Raw genomic sequence first — 10,841 nt, forward strand, 5'->3', positions numbered from 1 at the left:
CTATGGTTTAGTGAGGGACGTCATATGTCATGGCGGAGCCGGCACTATGGTCCTCTCTGTGTGTTGTGTGCTCTCAGCAGGAATATCGTCCTCAGGGTTTGGTGGGCCAGGATGTCCTCCCCTCCCTCTCCATTCCTTTCCATTTCTTCCATGTGCTCTATTCAGACATGCCCCTCTCTCCAAGCTATAGCCCCAGTACTGTCCTCTGAAGTGCATCCTTCTGAGGTGGGGTAGGGTGGCCACATATTTGGGATTGGGGTTAGCCCAGCATGCCTCTCTATTGGTTCCCTGGTACATGCTGGCATGTTGTATTCAAGTCTTGGCACATCGGGTTGAAGCCTAGTTTCTCTCTCTCTCTCCTGTGGAGATATAAACAATACCCTCCCCTTGAATTGGTTAGTGACCTGCTCCCCACCCTACCCTTGACTTATTTTTTTCTCTTTCTTTCCCCCTCTTATGTAGTTGGCCTCTGTATGCATCCCTGGATTTAGTTTGGCCCCTGCCATAGTTCCTAGACCTCTTCCCAGGGATATTTGTATATAGTAGCTTTTCCCCTATGCCCCCCTTTTTTGTTTGTTTGTTTTTTAAGCTTGCCTCGGTGGACTCATGTTGTACTTGTTCTTTTGTGCTTGGCTTACTTCACTTAGCATGATTTCCTCCAGTTCTTCCCATGTGACAATGTGTTTCATGCATTCATCCCTGCTTTTTAGGGATGCATAGGACTCCATTTTATGAATGTAACACAGTTTTTTGATCCATTCTTCTGTTGATGGAATTTTGGGTTGCTTCCAACTCCTTGAAATTGTGAACTGTGCTGCGATGAACATTGGATCACAGATGTCTGGCCGTGGTTTGTTGCTTGCCTCATCTGGGTATATGCCCAGTAGGGGGATTGCTAGGCCATATGAGAGCTTGATTTCCATCTGTTTTAGATATCGCCAAATCGATTTCCATACTGGGTGCACATACCTACAGGTCGACCAGCAGTGGACGAGAGTTCCTATCTCCCTACAGCCACTCCAACACTTTAATTCTCAACCTATTTTTGTCTGTATGCTGGAGATGTAGCTCTGTAGGCAGAAGATCAATGGGTTATGTTTTCTAAGCCAGTCTGTTAGCCTCTGCCTTTTAACGCCTGAGTTCAGTCCACTGATATTCAGTATTAATACATCCATCTGTGGACTCTGTGATGTCATCTTGTACTTTTTATGTTGGGTTTTGCCTACCTACCTATCTTATCCACTTATGTTGTGTGTGTGTGTCTGGTTCGTTCATGTCTTCTTTCCACTATTGAGCTAATGCTACCTTGGGGGCTGTTTTCTCTTTGTTGCCCTCTGAGGTGCCTTGTTCTATGTGACAGTCTCTTATTTGTGCTTGGTGAGAGTTGATCATTTGCCCATACTGGGTTGGCAAGGGTCTTTTGTAGGGCTTGGTTTCTTTTTATGTATTCTTTGAGTTTTCTTCCTTTGGGAAGACTCTTACTTCTCCATCTATCTTAATAGATTATTTGGCCAATATAGTATTCTTGGGTTTGCGTTATTTTCATTCAATTTTTGGAATATGTGACTCCACTCCCTCCTCTTCTTCATCGTGTCCATTGATATGTCTGAACATATTCTTATTTGGGTACCTTTATATGTGACTAATTTTTTCCAGCTGCTCTTGTAATTTTTCTCCTTTTCCTCATTGTTGAATAATTTAACTATTATGTGTCTTGCTGACTTCTTCTTGTGGTTCAGTCTGGCTGATGTTGTTTCGGCCTCTTGGATGGCTGTCTTATTTTCATTTTTTAAGCTGGGGAAGATTTCATCTAAGAATTCCCTCACTATTTTCACTGTTGAATTCTTTTTTGTGTCTTATTCAGGTAGTCCAATTATTCTAATGTTATTCTTCTTCATAGCATCAGACATAGCTCTCAGGATTTCTTCAGCTTCTCTGATTGTCTTCTCTGACTGTTTTTCCCATTTGTTGAAGTCTGCCTGGTTATTCTCTAGGTCACTGGTGGGATTCACTGCCTCAAGTCTGTTGCCACAAGTCTGTTTATTTGCTACTGGATTTTGTTATTTCATCCCTTAGGTCTTGTATTTCCCTTTGGTGTGTTGTCTTTATCTCCTCTATCATTTCATCCTTTTCCTGTGTTGCTTCTCTCATATCCTGTATGACTCCAAGCAGAATTCTGAAGATTTCTTTTTGTGGCAGGTCAATGTCTGCTTCTTCTATGTATATCGTTAGGCTCATGACTTCTTCCAGCATTGTCTTCTGTTTCTCCTGCTTTTTCATTGAAGCCATAGGGGTGGGTTGCTGTTTATATGTTGTTTTAGAGGACCCTGGCACCATCTTCCAGAGTTGAATAGCACTGGGCTCTCTCTTGGGGGACTCATATCAGTACTTCTTCGAACTACCTGAAGGTAGCTGCACTGGTGAGGGGGGGTCAGGCTACCATTGTATATTTCTGTGGTTTCACTCTTACCGTGGCCAACCAGTATTCCATTATTTGGAATGTAATCAGTATAGTACTCTCATGGGACACTGGTCAAGTGGTTGTGGGCCCACGAGGATGATGTTTCACTGGCTGAAGCCAGTGGTATGTCTCATGGGGCTTGGTGTGCCACAAACTGCGTGTGGTGTTTCCCTCCACAAATGGAGAGCCGCGGAGGGTGGGTGGGTATACCCACCTTGGTGTCGAGCACCGTGGATGGCAGATGGAATTACCCTAGTCGGAGAGATTGCCGTGGAGTTTGGATGGATGTTCCCGCAGTAATATGGAGGACCATAAACAGCAGGCAGTAGTTACCCCAGTCTCTTGTAGGGTCTTGAGGTATAGGATGGAGTTCCTCCACCCATTCGAAGGGCAGATCCCACAGGCACTTGGAGTGTAGTGGATGATGGGCATGATTTCCCCAGCTGCGTGTAAAGCCAATAAGTGAGTGCGGGACTACCCCAACTGGGCTGTCAATGTTGCCCTAGGCAGAGGGGAGTGGCTTGGAGGCCAGTAGTTGCTTGTGAAAGGAAAGAGAGGGAGAAGAGAAGAAAAAGGGAGAAAGAAGAAAACAAAAACAAGAGCAAAAATAAAAAACAAATCCACACACACACAAAAGCAAAGACAAAATAACAACAAAAACAAAGGGTCAAAAAATGAAAACAAGAGAAATGAAAAACTGAATCTTCTTGCTGAGACTGTAGTGGGAAAGAGAGAAGAGATAGTATAAAAGGATAAAGGAATAAAAAGCGAAAGAAGAAGAAAATAAAGAGAAAAATATATAAAGAGATAGCTGAGCTCCGTGGTATGCTGTGTGTAACACTGTCTCATGTTGTGTGCAGCAGTGTGCAGGAGGCAGGCTGGAGCTCTCCCTACTGGGTGGGCAGAGTTGCCCTAGGCAGAAGGTATTGGGCTGGAAGCAAGCAGTGGCATGTGGAAGGGAAGAAGGGGAGAGGAGAGAAACCCAAAAGAAGAACAGAAGAAGAAGGAAAAAGAGAAAGAGAGAGAGAGAGAGAGAGAAGAAACAAAACCAAAAGAAAGAGAAGGAAGGGGGCAGAAAACACAAATGTGCTCGCTAAGACTGACTGTGGTGGAAAAAGAAAGAAGGAAAATGAGTTAGTTTATTGTGCCAACCTGGCCAATAAACACATATGGGGTTAATTGAAGGGCAGAGGGATAAAGGTTCAGTGAGCCTCACCTTTCTATTTCTCGGGTCTCTTGTTTTCTGATGGTCGGACCAGGGTGGAGCTGCCTTAGCCAGTTACCTGCTTCAACTGCCAAAGCTCATTTTCTGCAAGACATCCCTGAGGAGAAGCCACATGGACCTACTCCGATGCAGCCCTAGGTGCGGGAGCAGCTGTGTGGAAACCCCTGCCAGTGCTAAGATGCTTATACATTCACTGACTTGGCTTTCCTCCTGCAGTCGGCATCATTGTATCTGTTTTATGAGATGGAGGAGGACTTTGTGGATTGGTGTCGGACATATGGGTTGATGGTCGACTTGTGGGTTTGGGCAGCACTGGGTTGGGATGTTTCTTTGATGTGCTCTTAAGCTTTATGTAAAACTCTCTCTTATACACGAGTTTCTGTGGATTTGTTTCTCTAAAGTACCTAGACTAACACAGAAAAAATAAAAAGTAAAGAGATAGCTGATCCTTGATAGCCTGATTGTGGGGTTGGAGGGGTTTAGACCTACCCCAAAGTGACAGGTTGGTGTGACCTGTTGGTGCAGGGTCCCACCAGTGCTGGGCGTAATTGCCCTCGTCTACAAGATCACCGTAGAGGCCAGACGGAGGTTTCCTCAGCAGCGTGCAGTGCTGTAGATGGCTGTTGCAACTGCCTTGTATGGTGTGCAGTGCTCCCACAAAGGGCAGGCTGGAGTTCCCCCTGCTGTTTGGGCCGAGTTGCCCCAGGTGGAGGGTAGTGGCTTGGAATTCAGCATTGGCAAAAGAAAGGAAAGAGAGGGAGAGAAGAGAAAAAAGAAAGAAAAGGAGAAAAAAACAAAACAGTACTGGGCCCACTGAGGCCGACTGTGTTGGGAAAGAGAGAAGGGAGAGAGAATAAAGAGAGAAGAAAAAGACTAGAAAGTAAGGAGATAGCTGAGCCCCGATTGCCTGACCGTGGGACTTGAGGAGTTCCAACCCTGCTTCAAGGTAGCGGGATGGTGTGCCTGCTTGATGTAGGGTTCCACAGATTCTGGGCGGAATGACCCTTGAAGGCAAGATCACAGTGGAGGCGAGGCAGCGGTACCCACAGCGGTGTGGAGCGGTGGAAATCACTGGTATGGATGCGCTGTGCTGTATGCAGCACTGCTGCAGGTAGGGGGAAGTTCCCTCAGCTACATGTAGGGCCCCAGGACAGGCAGGGGATCCCCCAGCCACCTGGAGGATAGACAGGACCTCCCCAACTTCGTGTAGGTTCACTGAGGGTGAATAGTAGCTCCTCACGTTTGGCTTGTTGAGTTGCCCCAGCCTGTGCCAAGACCGCTGATGCCCCAACAGCTCAAAGATTTGTTTTTAACCCCTGGCCAGCTGGAAGTGAATTAAATTAAATTGCCCCCCTGGCTCTGGGCTCTGAGTGCTCTCAGTGAGATATTTTTTGAAACTGAGGCTCACTCCAGAGGTGTTTGTTATATTAAAATCCTCTGGGTTTTGTAGCTAAATTCTGGCATTCCTTAGCATTGGCTCTCTTATTATGCTAATTAATGTTAAAAGACTTGTTCTGCCAGTTTGTCTTGAAGTTAAACAATGAGCCTTGAATTTGTAGTTTTTAATTACAATTTGTTTCTCGTTTTTTATATTGGGCTTATGGGTTGTCCTGATTTCGGGGCTGTCATCTGACCCCCAGAGGAAGAGATCTAGATTATCAGAGAAGTTGTTTTCTCCTCAGCCAACTGAACCAAAATTTGCCCCCTGGGCTATGACTGCCTGCTTATGTTCTGCCACACCGTGATCTGACTCACGTAAACTTCCTGATGTCTTTTCAATTGCTCCGAATCTATGGCTACCCATGCTGACCCTGTCCCCCAGTCTATGAGTGCAAGGCAGCTAACAGTGTAGGGAGATTCTGGTGTGGGATCTTGTGACAAGCTTTCAGAGGTTCTCCTTGAGTCTGGGATTATGACCCCTTTTGGACATCAGCCTTGAGAAATTACTACTTACTGCCAGGCTAGAGTATTGGTAGTTGCTCTGTCTGAAGCCCATGAGCCCAGCCCAATGAACCTTGAGTGTTTCAGTGTGTTCTCAGTTTGTTTTGTGGGTGAAAATCAGAAAGAGCGGAGTTCAGGACAGACCCTAGTACCCTGATTAAAATTTTAGGACTCCGCCTCCAAGTCTCCTTTACCTTACCTCCCAATTTTCTGGTCTGGCAGCAGGAGCACATTTTTTTGTCAGAAGGAAGGGAATGGAGAACTTGATTTCAAATTCTCATGAACTTTCTGGAACCATTGAGCCTGAATGAATCCCTGAAACTACTTAAACAATCAAAAATATCTTCTTAATACACAGTTTAGCTGAACTAGTAAAATATGATCCGCGCCTTTAAGAATTATCTGTGGTCAAATTGACAGCAACACCTTGAAAGATAAGCTAGGAACCTTATAAGGCAGCAAGTTCACATAATGGGGAAGGAACAACTTAGAAGAAGAGGTCGAGAATGGTTACATAACTGGAAGACGTAATCAATGTCCCGGAATTCTGTATGTAGAAACTGCTGTGCATATTCTAAACACCACCAACAAAATTAATTTAATAAGAGAAAAATATATATAGCCTATGAAACTTTATGAACCCTGCGGCAGTTCTACTCTGTCATATATTGTATCTATGAGCTGGAATTGACTACATGACATGCAACAATAACACACAGAAGTCAGACTGTTTCATCAACAGGAATTGCTAGGGACATTATAAACTGAATTGCCAAAGATACTAATGAACTAGTGCCTGTCCTTCCCAAGCATGTCTGTGGCTTTTATCCTTCTGATTAATGGTTGGCAAGCTGAGCATCACCATGGCAACTTCAAATCCAGAGTTTCTCACACTTTAAAGCTTCGAGATCATGATTTCTTGAGCCATCTTTCAATTGTCCTAATATTATTTTTCTGTGCATCTGTTCTACCTGTTTGTTCATTGCTTAGTGCTTGGAAATGTAATAGTTCATTAGCGGTCATCTAAGCTACAATAATTGGCCTCCATTCACCTGAGGTAGCAAAAGAAGGAAGAATGTGAGTCAGAAATAGGAGGATATGGTGTGCATAGGAGCCCTGGTGATGCAGTGGGTTAAGCATTGTGCGTCTAACAGCAAGGTTGACACTTCCAACCCACCAGCAGCTCCACAGGAGAAAGATGAGGCTATCCACTCCTGGTAAAGAGAAAGAGGAAGATACTTGATGAAATAGATCGACACAGTGGCTGCAACATAGCAATTTTGAGGTTGGTGCAGCACTGGGCAGTGTTTTGTTCTGCTGTAGATAAGATTTCTTTGAGTTGGAACCCACTCAACTGTAACTAACAACGATTTACAGTCTCAGAAACCTTAAGGAACAGTCCTATAAGATTGCTTTGAATTGGAATCAACTCAATGTCAGTGTGTCTGGGTATGGAATGTGTGGCTAATTGCCTCTTTTGTCACGAGGCCAAGAGAACTGGATGGTGCCTGGTTATGATTACTGAATGGTTTGATCAAAGATTCCATAGATTAAGTCTAATAAAAGCAGGGAAATGTAGAAGAGGATTTCAATTTTTGTACAGGGTGTGCCCGCACATGCTAAGTTTTCGAGTAGGAGAATAATCAGGAGTCATTCTATCCCTTTCTTCAATTTGCAAGGCAGAGAATTCAGTGAATACTGGGCTTATCGTGACCTTGGCTTTTCTCCAAGTGCTAACAGATCTTGCCTATAGACAAAGAAAGAACCCAGGCCCCCAGCCACATGGCACAGTTTTAATTAACTCCCTCCTGAGCTGAGAACCTTGGAAAGAGGTAATATGCATCTACGGAGTTCATGCATCCCAGATTTCCTGGGACAGCTCTGATTTCACATGTTCTATCCTTTTGGCGCCATAAATATAATTGCCAGACCATGTACTACTTTTGAATTCAGAAAATAATGTTCCCATATGCATGGCTTCCAGGCCCTGGGATGCCAAGAGCAAGTCATCTCTTTCTTTTTTGGGATTGTGAGGACCAGAGCGAAACCTTGGCTCATAGACCAGACAAAGAATTAAGGTAAATGTAAGTGTTTGAGAACAGGAGTAAACTGTGTGTTGCTTCTCTCCTTTCAAGATTCTCTCAGTAAGTCCTGTTATATATTCTCAGATGTTACAAATGAGAGATTTTTTTCCCCAAAAAACCCTTTAAAAAAATAATTTTATTGGGAGCTCTTACAGCTCTTATCACAATCCATCCATACTTCCTTTGTGTCAAGCACATTTGTACATTTGTTGCCATCATCATTTTAAAAACATTTTCTTTCTACTTGAGCGCTTAAAATCAGCTCCTCACCCCTTCCTCCCTCATGAACCCTTGATAATTTACAATGTTTTTAAATGTCTTACACCAACCACTGCCTCCCTTCACCCACTTTTCTGTTGTCCATCACCCTGGGAAGGTGTTATATGTAGATCATTGTGATCACTTCTCTCTTTCCCCCCCACCTTCCCCTTCCCATCCTGGTATCCCTACTTTCATTATTTGTCCTCAGGGGTTTATCTGTCTTGGATTCCCTGCGTTTCCAGCTCTTATCTGTACCAGTGTACATGCTCTGGTCTAGCTGGATTTGTAAGGTAGAATTGAGGTTATGATAGGGTCGGACAGGAAGCATTAAAGAACTAGAGGAAAGTTCTGTTTCATTGGTGCTATACTGCACCCTGACTGGCTTGTCTTTCCTTGTGACCCTTCTGTAAAGGGATGTCCGGTTGTCTACAGAAGGGCTTTGGGTCTCCATTGGGTCTCCACTACACACTCCCCTCATTCACATTGATATGATTTTGTTCTGGGACTTTGATGCCTGATACCTGATTACATCGACACCTCATGATCACACAGGCTGGTGTGCTTCTTCCATGTGGGCTTTGTTGCTTCTCAGCTAGATAACCGCTTGTTTATCTTCAAGCCTTTAAGACTCCAGATGCTATATCTTTTGGTAGCTGGGCACCATCACCTTTCTTCACCACATTTGCTTATGTAACCATTTTGTCTTCAGTAATCTTGTTGAGAAGGTGAGCATCACAGAATGCTGGGTTATTAGAACAAAGTGTTCTTGTGTTGAGGGAGTACTTGAGTAGAGGCCCAATGTATGTCTGCTACCTTAATACCTAACATATATATATACACATAGATCTATTTCCCTATCGTTATATATATTTACATATGCACATACCTGTATTTAGGGCTCTATAAATATCCTTTGCCTCCTAGTTTTTCCTCTATTTCCTTTTACTTTACTCTTGTCCTACTGTCATGTTCGGCCTTCATTCAGGTTTTAGTAATTCCTCTGGGCTACATTGCCCTTGATTAAACCCCACCAGGCATCCTACGCCAGGCATCCAGTAGTCACTTCAATTGAGCTTTCTCCCTAATATGGTGAGTAAATCTGGCTTTGGAATCACTTGGGTGAATGATCTAGACATCACCTTAACCAAAGAACATAGGTACTAGCGCTGAAGCTCCACATTAAATTTTAGGATAAGTTAGGGTGCAGATGTGAAAGTTGATTGATGAGAGAGAGAGAGAGAGAGAGAGATATCAGGCCAAGGTTGTTTGCTATCTATAGGACCATTGCTCTTCAAAGTGGAACAGGGCTTTGATGCAAGTTTTCAGAATACTTATCTGGCCCTTGTTCACTTGGCCTTTAGCTATTGTACCAACTCTGTGAAAGTGATGCCAGCAAATTGTGGCAGAATCACAGCCTTGGGTTCTCTTGTCTTCTTAAAGAAAGGGGAATAACTTTTCAATGGATTCTTTTTGTCAGATGTGTTGTCTGCCTTTGGTGGTGTGCATTTCTGAGGTGCTCCGGAGTTGTGGGGCAGGTGTTGTCTCAGGTCGTGCTGAACAGTAGGTCTAAGGCCCATACTGGTTAGGTTGAATTGGCTCCAGGTTGCAGCATTGGTGGGGAAGGGACAAGGGCAACAGACATTTATTCTTTTTCATCTTCTTACTGTTGGCTCCTCTTTTTAAATAAAACATTAAAGATCCTTCTCTTCATCAATTCTAGCAATACAGTATGTCTAGGCAAAACTACAGGAGCAGTCATATAACCAGCCATAAAGAGAAGAAAATGAAAGGGTAGGTGAAAAGAACAAAACAAAACAAAACACCACTTTGGCATTTGTATGAGGGTGTTATTGAAGACTTAATCACAGATGCACTCACGATTTAGACAGGAACAGAAATTGTCTTGGGTTGTGGGTGAGGAGAGCACTTTGATTGATGCATTAGCTCCCTTGGCCCTTGGCCAAGGAAAATTGCCAGAGAACCATTAAAGTCTGCAATTCTATATAATTCATAGCAGCCACAGGTAATCTGAATCAGACCTGACAAGACTTTGCTATCAGTTATTGTCTTTCAGCATTGAATGTTCACTTTGGATATTTAAACTTTAAAAAAAAAAAAAAGCTTTACCCTGGTGACCATATTTTCCAGAGGACAAACCAGGAATCCTGATTTAACAAAGAATTGCTTTCAGATTTATAGATTTGTTTATATGAAATGGTTCACAAACGTATAAACATTAAATCACATGGAGTTAAACACTGAACAAATGGCCTTTAGGAAAGGAATTATAGTTACAACAGAATTTGGGTAGAGTGAATTCTCATTTAGATATTGGTGAGTCCCCATCCCCTCCCCCACCTCCACCTCCCTGAAGCACACAACATTTTAAATGGTCAGAGGGAATTAGGTAAGTACTAAATAAAAGTAGAATCTGGTTTATGCCTTTCATCTGGATTTGCTCTTAAAATTTTCAGGGATGGTAAACTGAAAGGGCCTTTTGTAATGTCTGTAAGCAGGGAGGTGGAGTAATATTATACTTAGAATTCACATTTGCTGGGTCTATTTAAATCTTCCAGTGTTCATGGTCTGTTCATGAAAATGTTTGTGTTTGTGTTTTAAATAAATTTCCTAAGGCTAGGAATGTTAAAAACTAAGGAAATCACAATTTGTATCTAAGATATCATTGCTCTAAACCTAAATTCCCTAAAGGCTGCATTCCTCTCACCTAAATAAGAGTCTTTGGGCATTCACTTCTGGGCAAACAGTAGATATTTAGCACAAAGGATAAGCATCCTGGAATACCCTGAGCCTGTAATAATCCAAAAATCCAAAAGGAAATCCAGTGCTGTGAAGTTAGTTCCCATAGGGA

This window comes from Echinops telfairi, unplaced genomic scaffold (assembly GCF_000313985.2).
Source record: "Echinops telfairi isolate 266 unplaced genomic scaffold, ASM31398v2 ScPeMD7_19;HRSCAF=73, whole genome shotgun sequence".
NCBI lineage: Eukaryota > Metazoa > Chordata > Mammalia > Afrosoricida > Tenrecidae > Echinops > Echinops telfairi.